The sequence below is a fragment of the Sorex araneus genome, chromosome 7 (genome assembly GCF_027595985.1).
Source record: "Sorex araneus isolate mSorAra2 chromosome 7, mSorAra2.pri, whole genome shotgun sequence".
NCBI lineage: Eukaryota > Metazoa > Chordata > Mammalia > Eulipotyphla > Soricidae > Sorex > Sorex araneus.
The window spans coordinates 40,246,095-40,254,278 of NC_073308.1; the positions used below are offsets into that span (position 1 = coordinate 40,246,095).

Genomic DNA, 8,184 nt, shown 5'->3' on the forward strand with positions numbered 1-8,184 from the left:
CAGTTGAAGATTTTAACAATACTTTTTCATTTCTAGATAAACAAGTAAACTAAAAGTTAATAAGAAGACACTGGCTTTGAATAAAAAAAAGTAGTAATGGGTTTAGCAGACCTATATAGGAATATTCATCCCCTAAAATTCAAATGCAGATTCCTCTCTAGTACACGTGAGAAATTCCCCAAGATAGACCACATGCTGAGTAACAAAACAGTTTCATAAAATCAAGAAGGTAGAATTATATCAACTATCTTCAGTGCCAAAAAACAGTAATAAAAAAATGTCAAAAAACAGTAACAACTAGTCTCACAATGAGACGTTTCTGGTGCCTGCTCAAGCAAATCGATGAGCAACGGGATGACAGTGAATTTTATTTTAATTTTATTAATTTGAGCTGGGCTGGAGTGATAGCACAACGGGTAGGGCATTTGCCTTGCATGCGGCCGACCCAGGTTCTATTCCTCTGCCTCCCTCGGAGAGCCTAGCAAGCTACCCGTGGTGTATTCGATATGCCAAAAACAGTAACAACAAGTCTCACAATGTAGACATTACTAGAGCCTGCTTGAGCAAATCGATGAACAATGGGATGACAGTTATATAGTGATACAGTGATCTTCAGTGTTGAGAATGAAAGTTAGATAAATCTCATATGCTTGAAAATTAAGCAACTCCTATTGAAGAACCTGTGGATCAAGGAGAAAATCAGAGAGGAAATCAAAAGGTTCTCAGAAACAAATGGGAGTGAATATATGAGTTACCAGAACATATGGATCACAGCCAAAGCATCATTAAGAGGAAAGTTTATAGTAATTCAAGCGTTTATTGGGAATAAAAGGCCTACATAATGAATATAATTGCGCCGAGAAAGCAGCAAGAAAAAGACTGAAAAAAGAACATATAGAAAGCAGAGTAATGAAATAATAAATAAAATGGCAGAAATTAATAAAATGGATTAAAATGAATTCAAAACAGCAATAATTGTTTCCTTGATAAATATAGAATACTGGAAAGGGAAATGTGTCGTAGTAAAAGATGGATACTTAAATAATCCTTGACTCCAGTATTTAAAGAGGGGACAGAGAAGGAAAGAAATCAGGTAGGAGGTGAGAATTAGAAGTAATGGATTAGGAAGCAGACCTTCTGCTCCTAAAGACTATGATCCAAGAGGTCTTCTAAACCATTTTGGCACCCAGAGCGGCTTCTTACAGAAATGCATCTAGACTGTGAGCTGTATTACGATTATGTGCTGCACAGGGAGGGATTTTCCCTCTCCACCCTGTTTTTCTGCGTGGAAAATAGCGGTGGCGGCATCATCTATGTGGCGAGAGCCACCCCCTAAGACTTCCACCCAGAGGTATGAACTTGGCAATATTGTGGCTCATAGGCAATCATGGGAAGAGGGCGTTGCTGGCACGCCCTCGGCCCAGATAAGATCCAGAGCTGCTGCTCAAGAAACAGATCCTCTGATCGCAAAGACTATGATCCAAGAGGTCTTCTAACCCATTTTGGCACCCAGAGTGGCTTCTTACAGAAATGCATCTAGACTGTGAACTGACCTAAAATATCAGAAATCCAAAACGAAAATATCAGAGCTCATAGAATCTTCATTCTCAGCAATGAAAAGAAATTATTAAATGATGCCTTTTCAGCAGGCCTGATTATTGGGGGAAAATTCCAAACAATAATAGTGAATTCTTTATTGAAATATTGAATGTATTCAAAGTATAGAGAGAATAAAATGAAGATCATTAGTTACTTAGGTGGGAGCTGGGTGGGAAGGGGGTATATTGGGGTTCTTGGTGGTGGAACATGTGCACTGATGAAGGGATGGGGGTTCAATCATTATATGACTGAGACTTAAACCTGAAAGCTTTGTATTTTTTTCACGGTGATTCAATATAATAAAATAAAATTTAAAAAAGAAGTAATGAATTAATAGACATCAGGGCTTCTTATACTAGTGATATGAGTGATGGGTAGAGCAGATTCAACAGAAGTTAAAACATTAGTGGCAACCACTAAAACTTAGTAATGTGCCTGTCAAATTGACAGGTGGATGTGGAGTGGGTTTGGGGTGGGAGGGAATCCAGAACAGGAGGGAAGTTGACACTGGTGAAGAGATTGATGTTGAATTATTGTATCCCTAAATTCAACATTCAGTAACTTTGTAAACCATGGCTACTTAATAAAAATTTTCAAAAGAAAATATAAACAACATTGACAAACCATTAGTAAGACTCACACACACACACACACACACACATAAGACAAAACCCTAGTAAATCAAACCAAAAATGAAAAGATGTCATAAGAGATGTCACACAAATTCAAAGGATCACCAGGGATTTCTTTTTAAAAAACTATATTCCACATACCTGGAGATTCTAGAAAAAGTGAGTACATTTTTGGACTCATATTCCCAGGATTAATCAAGAGTAAATGAAGCACCACTTAGAAAGAACAAAACACATTACAAAGAACAAAAACAACCTGTGTCGGTCTGGATATGGGGAGAAAGGAACCCTCTGGTTCAGTTGGGTTAATTAATTTTGCTGGTTCAGTCTTCTTCAAAACCAATATGAACACTTCTCATAAAACCAGTAATTAAGCAATTCCATTACTTGGCATCTACAACAAGAGCCCTAAAACTCTATTTATAAAAGACATTTATTTATACTGTGTTCACTTTGGCAGCACATATACTCAAGTTGGAATGAGACAGGAAGATTAGCATGGCCTTGCGCAAGAGTGACATGGAAATTAGTGAAGTGTTCCATATTTTATTAAGGAATGATAGAGCCAGATATCCACACCAGAGTCAACAACACTGAAATCAAGAAATCGGAATTTTAACAACCGAACTTAGATGTCTGTCAAGAGGGCAGGCTGGCGGAAGTGGGCAGAGAATATGGGAGGGAAGCTGGGAACGTTGGTGTAGGGGAGTTGACACAGGTAGTGGATTGGTGATACAATATTTTATGTCTAAAACTCAACTGTGAATAACTTTGCAGATCGCAGTGCTTTAATTAAAAAATGTGAAAAAGACACTTATACATCTATATTCATTGCTATATTATTCACAAAAGCAAAAATCTGGAAGCAACCCAAGTGCCCAGTAATAGATAACAAGATAAAGAAACTGTGGTACATATACTCAGTGAACTACTATAAGGTTATAATAAATGATGAGATCAACAGGGTTTTTTTTTGTTATGTGGATGAATCTGGAGACTATCACGCTGAATAAAATAAGTCAGAGGAGAGGGCCAGACGTTCCCTTCTGTGGGGTATAAAGAAACATACAGGGAAATAACAAATGCCCAATGGCAACAGAAACTAAGAACATATCTTCAGTAGAAAGCTTAATACAGGAAGTTAGGCGAGAGGGGATGTAAGATTGGGGGGTTACTGTGACAATGGGGAGGGAAGAGGGCATGGTACTGAAATGTTTTAGCCATTAATGGTATTATAAATCTCAGCATCTAAAGAAAAATTTAAAAATAAGCACATTCTATATGCCAAATTGCATTTTAGACCCCAAAGTAACAAAAAATTAAAATACTTACATATAAAAACTACCATATGGGACTGAAGACAGTTAGTAAGATTCTTGCCTTGCGTGCAGCCAACCAGCCTTCTACCCCCATCACATTTGTTACCTCAAGTTCTGCCAGTGGATCGACTTTGAGCGCAGAGCCGGGAGAAAGTCCTGAAAACAGAAGTCTCAGTAACAGAAGGACAACAATAATAACAGAAAAAATGGAACCATAAAGTCAGAAAATATGAGATTTTTAAAGAATTTTTGGAACTGGCAGCCATTTCTAAATGAAGCCTATAGAATCAATAACTTTAAAAATAACTGAAAAAGCAGCCTATGCTAGGGCATCCCTTTGGACCCACCCAAACTGACCCTACCACTAAACCCAAGCTGTCCCAAGTGGGTGGCCCCGGTGACCAAGATGATACTCAAAAAACTCTACTCCTTCAACTCCACTAATTATCAGGCTAATTATTAATTATGTCCCAGAATACTTCCATATTAACTAGTCTAGCACTTGCCTGTCCACTTAAATGTTATCTCAAGGTCACAGAAATAGAATGTCAAATCACAAGAAGTAGCTCCTTAATGTAAACTTATAAATTTGATCAGTTTTCAGATAATTAGTAGTTCAAAACTCAACTGTTAGCACCCATAAATCTCTAAAGAACATAGGGGAGAGAAAGAAATTCATCTGCACTGGCATACAGGAATAGGAGTCCAGGAAAATCCTCGAGCTCAACAAAAGTCCTGAGCATTATCAAGTAGGATCATAATTCAGCACTCCATGTCTTTGCCTTGTCTCCTCTTAACATTTTTACGTGTAGGGACCAGAAAGAAGATAATGCAGCAAGTAGGGCATTTGTCTTGCAAGCGGTTGAACTGGTTTCATTCTGGGCACCCCATAAGGTCCCCTGAACCTGCCAGGAATGATCCCTCCTAAGTGCAGAACTAGTAGTAAGCCCCAAGTACTGCTGGATATTACATAAAACCAGAAACCTTTACATTTGAACAGGTTTCAAATGTAGCATAGTATATGTTGCAAATAAATGCAAATACAAATTTTAAATAATCAAATTTGATGTTTTTTTCAGGTTCCTAATGAGATGTCTGCGTTGAAAATGATTAGAGGAAAATTGAACATGGAAGATTATTCATACATTTGGAGATTTCTTTTATCTGAGAAACAGAAATCTGAAGTAGTTGTTTTCAATAAAATGCAGAAGAGTGGAAGAGAAAATAATGAGAACCACATGTGTTTCATTTCTGCTGAGCATGCAGCAAAGGGAAAACAGAACAGAAAGAAATGGACTTAGGATAAACAATATTTTTAAAGAGCTCTGAACTCAGTATAAGAGCTCCAAAACTAGGTCACTGGACCATACTTCTCTAAAAGAATTGCTTAATAAAGGTCTATGTTATTATTTTATCTACAATACATCGTCAGCAAACAAATACAAAACAAATTCATTTTCCTCACTGATTTCTGGCTGACACAAGAGAGCTGGACAGGGCTGTTGGAGGATAGTGAAGGGAGGAAGTCTTGCAGCTCCCTACAGAGCAATAGAAATTGGCAGGCCTCTCTCCTGACAGTAGGATTCAGCCCTTCTTACCCAAGCACAGTGACCTCTGGACAAAAGTCACGCTCAAGCGCACAGGGTAGCTTGGTTCCTAACATTGTTCAAGCAGACTGTAGAGAAGTTCCTGTGGGAATATTTGAGAAATTAATCTTGAATCAGTGTTGGATGGGTGGGGAAATTCAGTAAACACTCTTCATACAAGGGAAAGCAGTGAAGAGAGATTTGGTAGAAACATCAGAGAATTAGCACAAAGTAATTAGCTATTTAATATTGATGCCATTTCAGTTTTACATCTCAAAATATTTTAAAACTCAATTTCATTTCATAAAGTTATTCAGAATAATTGATTACATTCAACATTCCAATACCAGTCCCACGACCATTACATCTTCCCATCATCATATTTTGAATTATTCTACTCTAGTCTCCAAAGTCTGCCCCTAAAGCAGGACCTAAATAATTTATTTTGTATTTCTTGTTATGAATAAACCACTAAAGATGATACCTTAGAGGAAAGTGTGTGAAGATTGTTGTATCACCCTGAGACATTAAGCCCTTGTATAGAGTATGAGATGTTGCACTCGCGGGTGAATGATCTAGGGATTCTAAGGTGATACACCTAGAATTAGATTTTTAACTGCATGGTGACTTTGGGGTCTGGTGGCATCTCGGCAGTGTGTTGCTCTCTTCCTCTTCCAAGGTTTATTTGTGAGTCTCTGGATCATGGCTGTTAATGGGTTTATATGGTTCAGAGGCAGTTCATGGACATGACTGCCAGGCTACCAGAAGCATAGGGAAATGGGTGGAGGTCGCCCATCCCAACTGTGCAAGCTTGGGTTTTTCAATCACAAGTCCCACATACCTGAGTTTTTCAGCAGATTAACTCATGGATGAAGCTTGTCCGAGCCTGTGGAGACTGGCCATGAGCACAATAGCAATTGAGTTCTGGAGGTTTTTGACTGTCGGGGTTTATTGGGGCAGGTATGGGCCTCACCTGTGCCCCTCCAGGTTGCTCTGAATAACCTCTAAAAATATTGAAAAGGAGGTTTGTGTCTTATTCTTCTGCTTCTTGGCTTGATTTCTTAAGAAGTTCCCTAGTGGATATTTTGGTTTTTGCTTAGATCTTACAAGAATGAGTCCTAACATCCCTTTCCTGTTAGTGATATCAGCTAGCACAATATGACTAAATTGTGTGATTTAAGAGGTGAATATTCTTTAACAAAAATAGAGATCTCTCAGCTTAATAAATTACACTTTGTTTTCACACACACACACAAAAAACAACTCAGTCCTGACATGTTAAAACAGATGTTTTTGAAACAAACAAAAAAAATTAGCAAAGTCAAACTAGGTCAAACCTCAATATGAAAGCATGGGATTGTGAGAAAACAGAAAAACTCATCCTGAGGTTCCACATGGTGTAGTAAAAGTAAGTCAAAATTTACTTCTATTTTGTACAGCCACTTTGTAGATAGCCCCTGGGAAGATTTTATTCTGACTTCGATTGTGTAAGTGACCAAAAAGATTATTTTCTGAAAATTGAGCTATTTTAAAATTAATCAAAACAAATTTCCCAAAGATTACTAAGTCTATCTCTAACATTTTGTTCTTGTCCACCACCCCAGGATCCAATCACAGAGAATCAATCTGCCTTCTCAAACCTGAACCTCATCTTAGGCTGTGCTGTTAGGATGGAGGATGATTTGAAAAAAATACCATAACGTCTTAATATTAGGATTTTGTTTTAATTTATTCTTTGTCACTCAAACTCTTCTTTTTGCACTTATAGTGCATCCTTTTTTTGTCCACTGTTTTCAAAAAGCATTTCTAAAAGTAAGTCTTCAGTAAAGAGCTGAGTACCAGAAAAAAAATGAGCAATTTCATATTATACTTAACACAAAATCAACAGTGTAGTTTAACATGCAAGAAAAATGAACGTTATAAGGAGTTCAAAAGGGTAAATAGCTTTAAAGGAGAAAATAATCTGAAGAAATGGACTTGGAAAGACCTCACTTCTGTCTGCTAAGTGCTAGTGAAACTTTGGACAAATCATTTTATTTGTCTGTCTGTCTTCTAAAACTTGGAATAACTGCCTAAGGGTATGACTCCATCTGTGCTATATCCTATAATGAGCTAATTCTATAAGAGATATATTTAAGGATAACATATAAAGGCAATTGCGCAGACTGAAAATGGAGTGATTAAACGTATGAAATGAACCTGAGTTGTTTTTAAATATAATTGACCAAGTGACCTAGTAGAGGACACCGCTGACTCCATTTGTGGAACTCCACATCATAAAAACATCACAATGTACTCTTATTCCACAAGATGTATAGTTTAATCAAAACTTAAATTTGTTTTAACTTTTACTTTTTGTGGCTTTCTGTGATTTGTTGAAGAAGCTTTTCTTGGAACTCATTGTGCAGTCTCAAGTTGTTATGAAATAAAAATATAACTTGAAATTGTGTTAGATATAATGAAATATTTTATAAGTTGAATGCTCAGTGATCTTAATAGTTAATGTATTTAAATATGTTTGTAGACATTTCATTAAACATTTTCCATCTTGATCTTGTAGTTTTATCAACATATTTTGAACCTACAAAATATTTGGTAGTCCTCGAACCCAAACAAGCTTCAAAGACTCCAAGCATTGTAGAGCATATCATCTCTCCAGCTGCCTATTCTCATGCAATAATAGCTAGGAGCTAATACAAATGCTACCTTAGGAAATTATCTCTCCTGAATTCTCTACAGAATTACGGACACTGTCAAAGGCAGTAGCCTGATTTTAGTATTGTAACTTTGTAGACTGACAAGGAAATGAAGACTCCAGATTATAATGCATTGTTATTTTAATTTTCATTTATCTTACTATCAGTGATGATGAATAATTTGTCATATGCCTGTTAGCCATCTTTATGTTTTCTCTGAGCAAGTATTTAGCAATTCCACGCAATATTTGTTTTGGTTTGTTTTGGGGTCACACCCAGTAGTACTCAGGATTTACATCTAGCTATTCACTCAGGGAATCATTCCTGACAGAACTTGGGGATCACATAGGGT

General features: G+C 37.0%; 1 non-coding gene across 1 annotated transcript; it reads left to right on the forward strand.

Moving 5' to 3' along the window:
* The first annotated feature begins 2,675 nt into the window (after window positions 1–2,675).
* Window positions 2,676–2,780, forward strand: LOC129406628 (U6 spliceosomal RNA). Its single transcript, XR_008631116.1, has one exon. It is a non-coding gene; the product is annotated as a U6 spliceosomal RNA (small nuclear RNA).
* Window positions 2,781–8,184: the final 5,404 nt, after the last annotated feature.